The sequence below is a fragment of the Malurus melanocephalus genome, unplaced genomic scaffold, assembly GCF_030028575.1.
Source record: "Malurus melanocephalus ecotype Western Australia unplaced genomic scaffold, MMel_1.1 scaffold_154, whole genome shotgun sequence".
In the NCBI taxonomy this organism is placed as follows: Eukaryota; Metazoa; Chordata; class Aves; order Passeriformes; family Maluridae; genus Malurus; species Malurus melanocephalus.
The window spans coordinates 700,921-710,286 of NW_026623386.1; positions in this window are offsets into that span (position 1 = coordinate 700,921).

A 9,366-nucleotide genomic window follows, 5' to 3' on the forward strand; every position below is an offset into this window, starting at 1 on the left:
GTTTTTCTTATCAGGCAATTTGTAGGTATAAAGCTATTAGATAAAGGTGCTCCCTCAGTTCTTGTGGTTTATTCAGTTACTTTTATGCTCTTCATTTTGACATCAGTTAGAAGTGGTGAAAGCAGCATGTCACAGTTCAGGTGACAGTTTACAATGGTAAAACAGTTAAGTTGCCTGAAGCTGACTCTTTTGAGATACAGRCTGTCCTTGATGTTCATGTCTAGTGGTTTGCTACCACTGAAAAAGCTGATGGATGATATGTGGTAGCTGGCGTTGCAGTATACGGAATTATTTTCCTTTGCAGTGGCAGACTCTGAAGAAATTTTTACTCTCAAAGTGCTACACTGAAGTCAAGGGAAACATTATCAATCATTAAGAATGTTTTGCATTTTAAGATACTTGTGGAGTGCAAAAACACTGGGATTGATCAAATAATTCATAATCAATCAACCAGTAAAAAAAAAAAAGTCGTTTTTTTTTTTTCCTTTCCGCCTTGTGATATATTCATAAAAAGGCTGCAAATTCTTTGAATATGTATGTGAGTGCCTTGGATAAATATTTGCTCAAGCCTGTCTTGAATATAAGTCACATTATTTTGCAAGTGTTCAGTGTACACTGTGCTAAATGAAAATTATGCTAGTATCTCTGTGAATGATCACAAGCCACAGTTTTTTGGTTTTTTTTCTGCTCTGCAGCTGGAGGAATTTGTTGCTTTTTTAAGAGAATGTGAAACTTGGAGATATTGAGATTTTCAGAAACTACCTTCTAAGTAATTTACTAGTTCTTTTGTAATATTTTCTGCTAAGATTCCTATCTCAGAATTTGAGATGAATTTAGATTTGGTCTGTTCTTGGAAAAAAAAAAAGAAACTAGACAAGAAACATGAAAGCAGAGATTTTTGAAGTTTTGAAACCACTCATAATAATTAGAGTTTTAAAGACTAATCTCTTCCATTCTGAAGAATACTTGTATTTGAAAACAGATTGTTAAATCTAAGCAGATGGAATCATAGAGTTAAAAAAGTCTAGGACTTTTTCAGAAACACAAGGTCTTTCTTTCTTCCAATGCACTTGACGTTGTGTGAAACAGCTCTTTGAAACACTTGAACTGTTGAGYAAAAGTTTAAATTTGCCACTTTGTAGTTAGAGAAAATGAACCACAACTGAAATATATCACCAAATCCAGTTGTGGCATGTCTTTGTTCAAGAGTGATATTATGTTTGTGATAAGATATTACATTCACTAGTTACATTCACTGTTTTGCGCTAAGGAAAGAAGATGAGAGAATGACGTAGACCTATGGATTTATAAAATGGACAAAACAGTGTTGTATAGCAGTAAGACCCAATATACAGAATCAGAAGCTCTAAGTCCATGGAACTACAGCATCATAGCTGAAGATATGCACCTACCCAAAAGGTACATGTGAGGGGAGTGGGCTATTCCATCTACAATGTAACACAGGAAGCTTCCTTATACTCTCCTCAACAAACTATAGAGGAGAGAAAGACAGAAGGCTTGATTAAAAAAAAAAAAAAAAAATCTCCTCAACAAACTATAGAGGAGAGAAAGACAGAAGGCTTNAAAAAAAAAAAAAAAAAAAAAAAAAAAAAAAAAAAAAAAAAAAAAAAAAAAAAAAAAAAAAAAAAAAAGCTATATAATATGTGCCTATAATAATTTATATATGATAATATGCATTTTATATATGTAGAATGAAAACTTGCCTCACCACTAAAACAGAAAAAAAAAAGGGTTTGGAATACAGTTCTGACCTTGTCACAGTAAAACACSTGGGCCCAGTCATGATTGAAGTTCAAATGTCTCCTTCTATTCCCTTGAAAAAAAAAAAAAAATTGGCTTAAGTCGGCCAAATATAAACTAGTAGTAGTTCTATTAGCGTTCCAAAAAAAAGGGGTCACTAAATTAAACCAGGGACATCCAGGTAGTTCCAATCCCAACTCAACAGATGCTTGATATGGATGCTGCATTGAAGGCATTCCATCAGCAGTGAGACTCGGCCTCACCACTTTGAGCACCAGCTATTACATTTTCTTGATGGTTGAACCACATCATTATCACCAGTTTTGTTGTGAGACTGGGAGACTTTAGGCTTTTCAAGGCAATAATGCACACTCTGTGTTGTCAATTGCCACACACACATGTCAGGTTTGGGTATAATTTTATTCTTTCTGTAGTTTAAAGATCACATGAGGAAATACTATGATGCAGGTATGGACTGCATTTTTCAAATTAATTCATTCATTTCCACATCCTAATGTGGAGAAAGTTTCCAATGCTCTTGGAAAAATGGTGGTTGGAGCAGAGCAATGACAGAAAAGATACTGTGGAATATGAACAGTCCCTCTGGTCATTTAGGGAATGACCTTTTATTCTGTCTTATACTCTTCAGACACTTGCTTTCTACCACTTTTGGAGACAGACAGCTGGACAAGACAGACATTTAGTGGAACTCCAACTARATGATCTTACATGGTGTCACGAAAGCAAAAATGAAATCCAAAAAAATGTCCCCCCCCCAACTTTTCTAGGTTYACAAGCCTATCAAGTGTCTTCTTTGAAACACAGAATTTATAGGCTTTCCTAGTCTTGTAGTGCAGGAAGAGTTATAAAGAAGAATAAACAGAATATTGTGGGATACTTGTCTGCCTCTTTTAGAGYCTGATCTAATTCTAGGAAAACCCACAATGTATTCATTAATTTTAGTGTATATTAGTCTTTCCGAATGAAATGTAGGCCTAGACAGTGGACAAAAACCTCTGTGCAGAATGTAATACCATGTCCAGGTGCATCAAATGTGTCAGTGTTTATGATTTACACAGAGGACAATAAACACAGAAGAATCAAAAGTACTCTTATGTGATCCTGTTGCCTGACAATGTATGGTAGGCATGGCAGGCAAGTCTCTTCAWCCTACTTAATGCAGTCATCTTGATTTACTGGATTAAGCCATTAGTAGTTCTCAGTGCCTGAARTGCAGATGTATCTGTGTGTTTATTTGTATTATCAGTTCCAAATAACATTTGTATTTTTTTGTAAGGGCATATGACTGATCTTATCCTACAAATGCACTTTGTATTAGCTGACATAAAAGGACTGAAAAGGTTGCCAAAGCCAAAGTACATCTTGCATAAAATAAAAAAAAAATAACTAAACCACTTATTTCAAATCAGCATTTCAGGACGTATTGTTCCAGTTTTATATAACCATCTAAAAAACATTTKATGTACTCTTAGCAAAATAGGATACCAAATGCCAACATAAAATTCAATTGTTGGTTTTAAAATATCATTAAAAATCTAATTCTTGAAMATTGTGTTTACAAAGCAGCAGAGAGACTGGTGGATGGCAAATATGGAAACTTATAGCTCAACATGCCTTGCCATGTAATTGTAAAGTCACAGGAGAAGGAAGAATATTTTTAAGYAGTTATACCAGATGTTATTTCCACGTAGGATTTCTCTGCATACTGAAGTAGAGTATGCTTTAGGATATTTGTTGAGGTCCTTGGTCAATTCTGAAGGCATGGATTTAAAGAACAGTGGGAGGATTAGGAGCGATTTTCCTAAGAAATACAAATTCATTTTTCTGAATCCATTTGTGCTTTTTATTTTATGCTACAGTCTTAAGCCCTGAATTTGAGCTTCTTAAGATGTTTTTTAGCTTAACACTTACTCTGCTATATAGGACCCTCTGTTCCTTTATGTCACCCAGTATCAAGACTAATCATAGGGGAAAGRAATCTGCAGAAAGATGAGAGAAGTTGTTATTTATTTGGCAGGCTCATTATGTGAGTATTTTCCACTCAAAGAAGTAAAAGCCAGGGGAGCTGATGCTTCTGAAACACCAGATGCTTCCTCAAATTTTTTTGTATATTGACTGAGCTGAAAGCACTAGTAGAGTAGTCTACAACCTGATGTAGATTTCTCACACAGGGACTATTGTGTTTTTCTCTATAATTTGAGTAAGTTGAATGAATATGCTTAAAATCATCAACGATATTTACCACTGTCAACATGGAATGTGCCAAAATGCACCAGATTCACCCSAAATACCAAAATCTCATTTGGATTTTAAACAAATGTTGCATGAAGTTTTCTTAACAAAAGGAAATAAGCACAAACAAAAAAGAGCTGAAAAATAGACATACTGCTCTACTGGAATATGTTTCTTTTGTGCCTTTTTGAAAAAAATAATAAATATATATTTATTTATATATTTATTTATTTATTTATATTTATATATTTATTTTTTAGCATAATAATAGAATTTTGCATAGCTTGAATATTCCCAAACTTCTAAGAGAACATTGTCTCTTTCAGAAATCACTCTTCACCTCAATTATGCAGATGTGAATCAACATATCTCCTAGGTATCCTTGTACAAAAATATTCATCTATGGTGATAAAAATAATATTAAGGTTATAGATGCTAATAGTTTGCTTTTAATGATAAAGTGCATTAATTAAATTATGTTATTTGATTAGCAGTGCTTRTGTCCTCTTTTGTGATGTTACCTAACTTAATATATAAAATGAATCAAAACTTTGCAGTGGATATGTAGGGTTAATTGTACAGGAAAAGCTTCTAAACAAAAATAAATTCACTTCTGTAGTGTTTAGCTATTACAATCCAATTAATTTTGATAGAAACCAGCTGTGTGAAGGACTTCTGAAAACTTGCTTTTTTTTTTTTTCCTTTTTATTAATATATTTTAAATTAAGAAATTGACAATAATCCSCAATATTTTTTCAGTGTTCATAAACTAGTCACCTTCTTCTCACCTATTCTTGTCTAGTGACAAAATAGCTATAATGTGTGCATGAATACAATAAAGGCGTAGCAGAGGAAGAAATGGCTCAGTAAATCTCATTAATTTGGTGATTAGCACAAAGAGAAATTATCCACATGCTGAAGCACAACATTATTCCCTTACAGAAGGACAAGAAGGGTGAACTGCTGTTTGGTATGCAGTATGTTAAATCCATTTCAGCAAATGAAGTGTGTAACATTATTCAAAATTTCTTTTGCAAAAAAGATGTACGGTGCACTGACACTACTCAACTTTTATCTTGTTCAGCTCACAGACACTGACACATCAAGAATCCCATCTTCYATCTCTTTGTTATATTAAAARAAAAWAAGTTATTATTCCAGCAATAAGCTCAAGTTCTTTCTTGCAGAATATAATTTGAAATGGGCAAATATTTATTGTGTCAGATAAATGTCAGTAAATCCAGTAGTCACAAACCTCATTTGTATTATTTCCAGAGCATTTATTAGGAAAAAGTAAGAATGTTAGAGTCATGAATCCTTGAAAATACAGTTTAAATCAAAATGGAGGTGTGCAGTCTTAATTGCCAGTATTTGATAGAATTTTGTTTATTCAAACTTCTGCATTTTCAAAAAACCTTGAGCCAATATTTATAGGAATACATAAACCTCAGCAAAATGTTTCTTGCAGTGCTGTAGAGCTAATCATCTGGTAGTCTAGGAGGAGTATTYGATTGGTCTATGCACAAGATACACYCACYTATCTTCCTAGAGATTTATGCCTCCTCAGCTGGGGCCTCAGCACACAAAGATTTCACTTGGCATTGGTACTCTTGAGAGGTGAGAGTTTCAGGGAGAACAGCACAAGTATAGCAGAAACAAACTCCTCGGGTCAAACATATGCAGCAAACTTCTATAAGTGGTGGAATGAAAAACTTCTTTAGATACAATTTTAGCAGCTCTGTTATTGTATCTGAACTGCTCAAAAAAATACCAACATCAATCTCCAGTGCAGGAATATGGACCTTCTTTAGGACCTAAAAAAAAAAAAAAAAAAAAAAAAAAGTCTGATAGATGCTACCTGTCCATCAGCTGCTCATCTGAATAGCAAAAAGAATCTGCTGTTCCTCTCTTGTATTGGGGAGGCCAGACCTTGTATTCCAGATGTGTGTCAGGGCTGAGCAGAGGGRCAGGAACACATCCCTTGTCCTGCTGACAACACTCCTTCCTCCCTGTACAGACCAGGATCTGGTTGGTTTTCTTTGTCACGAGCATGCAGATCTTTGCTAATGTTAGTTTTGTGTCTAATAGAACCCCCAAGTCTCTTTCTGCCCAGGTGATTTCCAGAGGGTTGTCCCCCCATGCTTCCTTTTGGCAAGGTTATTCCTTCCCAGATAAGGATATTAAAATGGATATACTCATGAAKGTACCCATGGAAAGACTAACTTCATTGATGAAATTCTTGCACACTACCTGAAAAAAATCTTGTGTACAGTAAAATGTGACTAGCTATATATGAAAAAATAGATTTTATCCTATAAAGGTACATATAAACAATCCCTCCACTGTTGTGATTAAACAAACAAACAAACAAACAAACAAAAGGGAAAAAAAAAAAAACCAACCAGCAAAACAAAGCCCCCGTCTGTTGTTCATTTAATCTGAAGTTTATTTGTGCAAGTTGTTTAATGTGGAGCCAAACCCAGTAATTCCTACAATGATTATAAGCTCACTAAATATCCTGCCACTAATGGGTTGACTTCAATAAATAAGTTAGGATGGCAGTATTAAATCCTTTGGGGAACTCAACAATTAAGCCAGCATATGCAATTTACTAGACCAAAGTACTTCATCCAAATCCTATCAGTAAAAAGCATTTCCCTTTCTTTTTCTTAAGAACTTCTAGAAGATCCTCTTGAATTCTAAGAGGGTCCCAGTATCTCATTTTCCCCTGCAAATATAGGTCACCTAACCCACAGCACTTTATTGAAGTGCAAGATATAGAATGCTTTCTAGACTTCAGTAAGTAACTTTTCCAGCAGTAGGTTTTAATATGTGTTAGACCATTAGCTTAACAAAATATGGCAACAGTTTACCTTCATAATTCTTTTTCTCCATATGTAGTTTTTATACTAAAAYTCATATAACCAGATGATTCCACTGCCACAGTTGTTAAATTTACCTTTATTGGTCTAATAGGATGATTGTTTTACACTCTAAATGACATGTGGACAGAGAAGTCTTGAACTGGTACGAGATAGAATTTTTTGAATATTATATGTGTTATTAATTAAAAATGGCATAAACAGCAGTGTTATAATTATATATATAWAATTATATATATAATTATTCATTATTAACTGGTTTGGCCMATATTCTCCATCTAGAAACCTGTCACAAAGAAATGTGGTACAGAGCCCAGTAAGAACAGAGGTTCTCCAAAATATATCAGTTTGATATTGGAATGCTTGTGTCAAACATGTCACAGAYTCTGTTAATATGGAATTCTAATTCTGTTAAAATATCAGCAAGTTGAAAAATACTGTTAATGCATGTGCTTCACCACATATAGTGTTGGAACGAATTTCCTCTTATTTTTTTGTTATGACATAGAAAATAATGATATTTAGGATTTTGCACAGTGTGCTAATGTTGGGAATCCAGATTGCATTTTTTAATTATTTAAAAAGCAGCAATGGATTTAGGCCAGGGCTCTGCATCTCTTGGACTTTAACAAAATCTGGAATAAGCCAAATCAAGTGGACATAATTAACATTTACATGTGGTGACAATTCACACCACATTTAACTTATTTTCCGTAGTTTTTTGAATGTGACTGATAGAAAAGGAGGCTTAACTGTGGTTTTTATAACAGCTTTCCTATTATTCAGGCTTCCCGGGCTTGGATAACAGTTTATTCCAGACCAGTCCAGCTTCCTTTGCTTGATCATGAAGCAAAGTCATAATAATCCTATTGGTAACATTACAGGCTGTTGCTATGGAAATTAATGTATTATCTCAGAGAAATGACAGATGGGTTGAAGAGGGAACAAGCCCATACTTAAACACTGATCCTTACATGACTAACTAATCCCTAAACGGATGTCACTTAGAGAACAGCTAATTTCAAAGACTTTACTGAAACCATGTGACTAATAGGAAAGGCAGAGGACAGAGCCTATGCTAAGTATTTTGCTTCAAAATAGTTAAATTATCTCTCTTTCATTTCCACTTGTGGCCATATTGCTTTTCTCTCAGCAAGTTCCAGACCTCCTATAGTAGATCAGGAGCCTCCAGGAGAGAATAGGAAATAGTAATATTATGTGTGCATCTTAATAATAATGATAGTTTCTCCTTGTCTCCCTCTCTGTGTGTGAATTATGGCATTAAAAAAAAGAAGGGGACAAGGCAACATCAATAAAGTAATTATCATTTGCTGATACAGTTCAGGTTAAAAACCCCCAACAATTAAACAAAAACGATGCGCCATTATTTTGCTGTCACACAAAGTGATACTGCTCATATTTTAAGTYTTTAATCACTGAAGCTTATCCTTCCTCTTAAATGTAAACAGAAACTTTAGGGCTTTTTGCCCATGGCAGTGTAAATCAGGCTGAATTATGGAGAGGGCAGCGTGTAGCAGGTGGAATTTGCACAAGAAGGCCAAAGTAGGAGTGCAGGTTACAAAGTCCCCTGGGATACACATGCCAACAGTGAACTGGATCAGGGTAGTAGAATGAAAAATACATGGATTTTTAAAGGAGAAAAGGATGACTATGGCATGGAAATTTTTTAAGACTGACAAGTGATGGCTGCTTTTAATTCAATATAGATTTTTTTTTTTTTCTGAAAAAGCATAAGAAAAAAATAAGACACTAGGATTTTTTCCTGTTACAGAATATTAAATGTCACAATTTTGATTATGTTTTCTTCAGAATAATTTCACTGTTCTTTACAAATCACATAAAAACACATTCTTCTTTGGTGGTGATTTTTTAATGTTTCTGGCTATGAATAATGATRTTGCAACAACTGTCATAAAATACACTATTGTTAAATACTTAGAAAACAGAAAGACCTGGCTGTGCTGCTGGCAAAATACTGAGTATTAAAATTATCTTCTCATAATGCTCTGAGTAGCAGCAAGAATAATGATATATGAAAATGTATAAATCTGAGTCATATCAGGCGATAACACATCATATCAGAATTATAAAAATTAGTGTATCAAAACAGGGATTTAATTTAAAATCTCCAGAACTCRAAGCCAAGACCTCAAATATGTCATCATTTTGTTCACAAGAAAATCATAATTCCCCAAGGAAAAGTTATTATTTGAGTTACTCAGAGCAAAAAATCATGACAGCTATGAAAGTTACATGTACGTTTTGCAGATTATAATTTTTAGTATAAAATCATCTGCAGTGACCCACTGTTTGACTTGAAGTTCAATGAAAGAAGGCAAGTAAAACCCCCACAACCCACACTCCAGAGAAAAGCTGAGTATTAGCAACAAACAGGATTAGAAAACTTGGGTTAATGGGGTGAGCTAGACATCTGTTGTACAACCACACG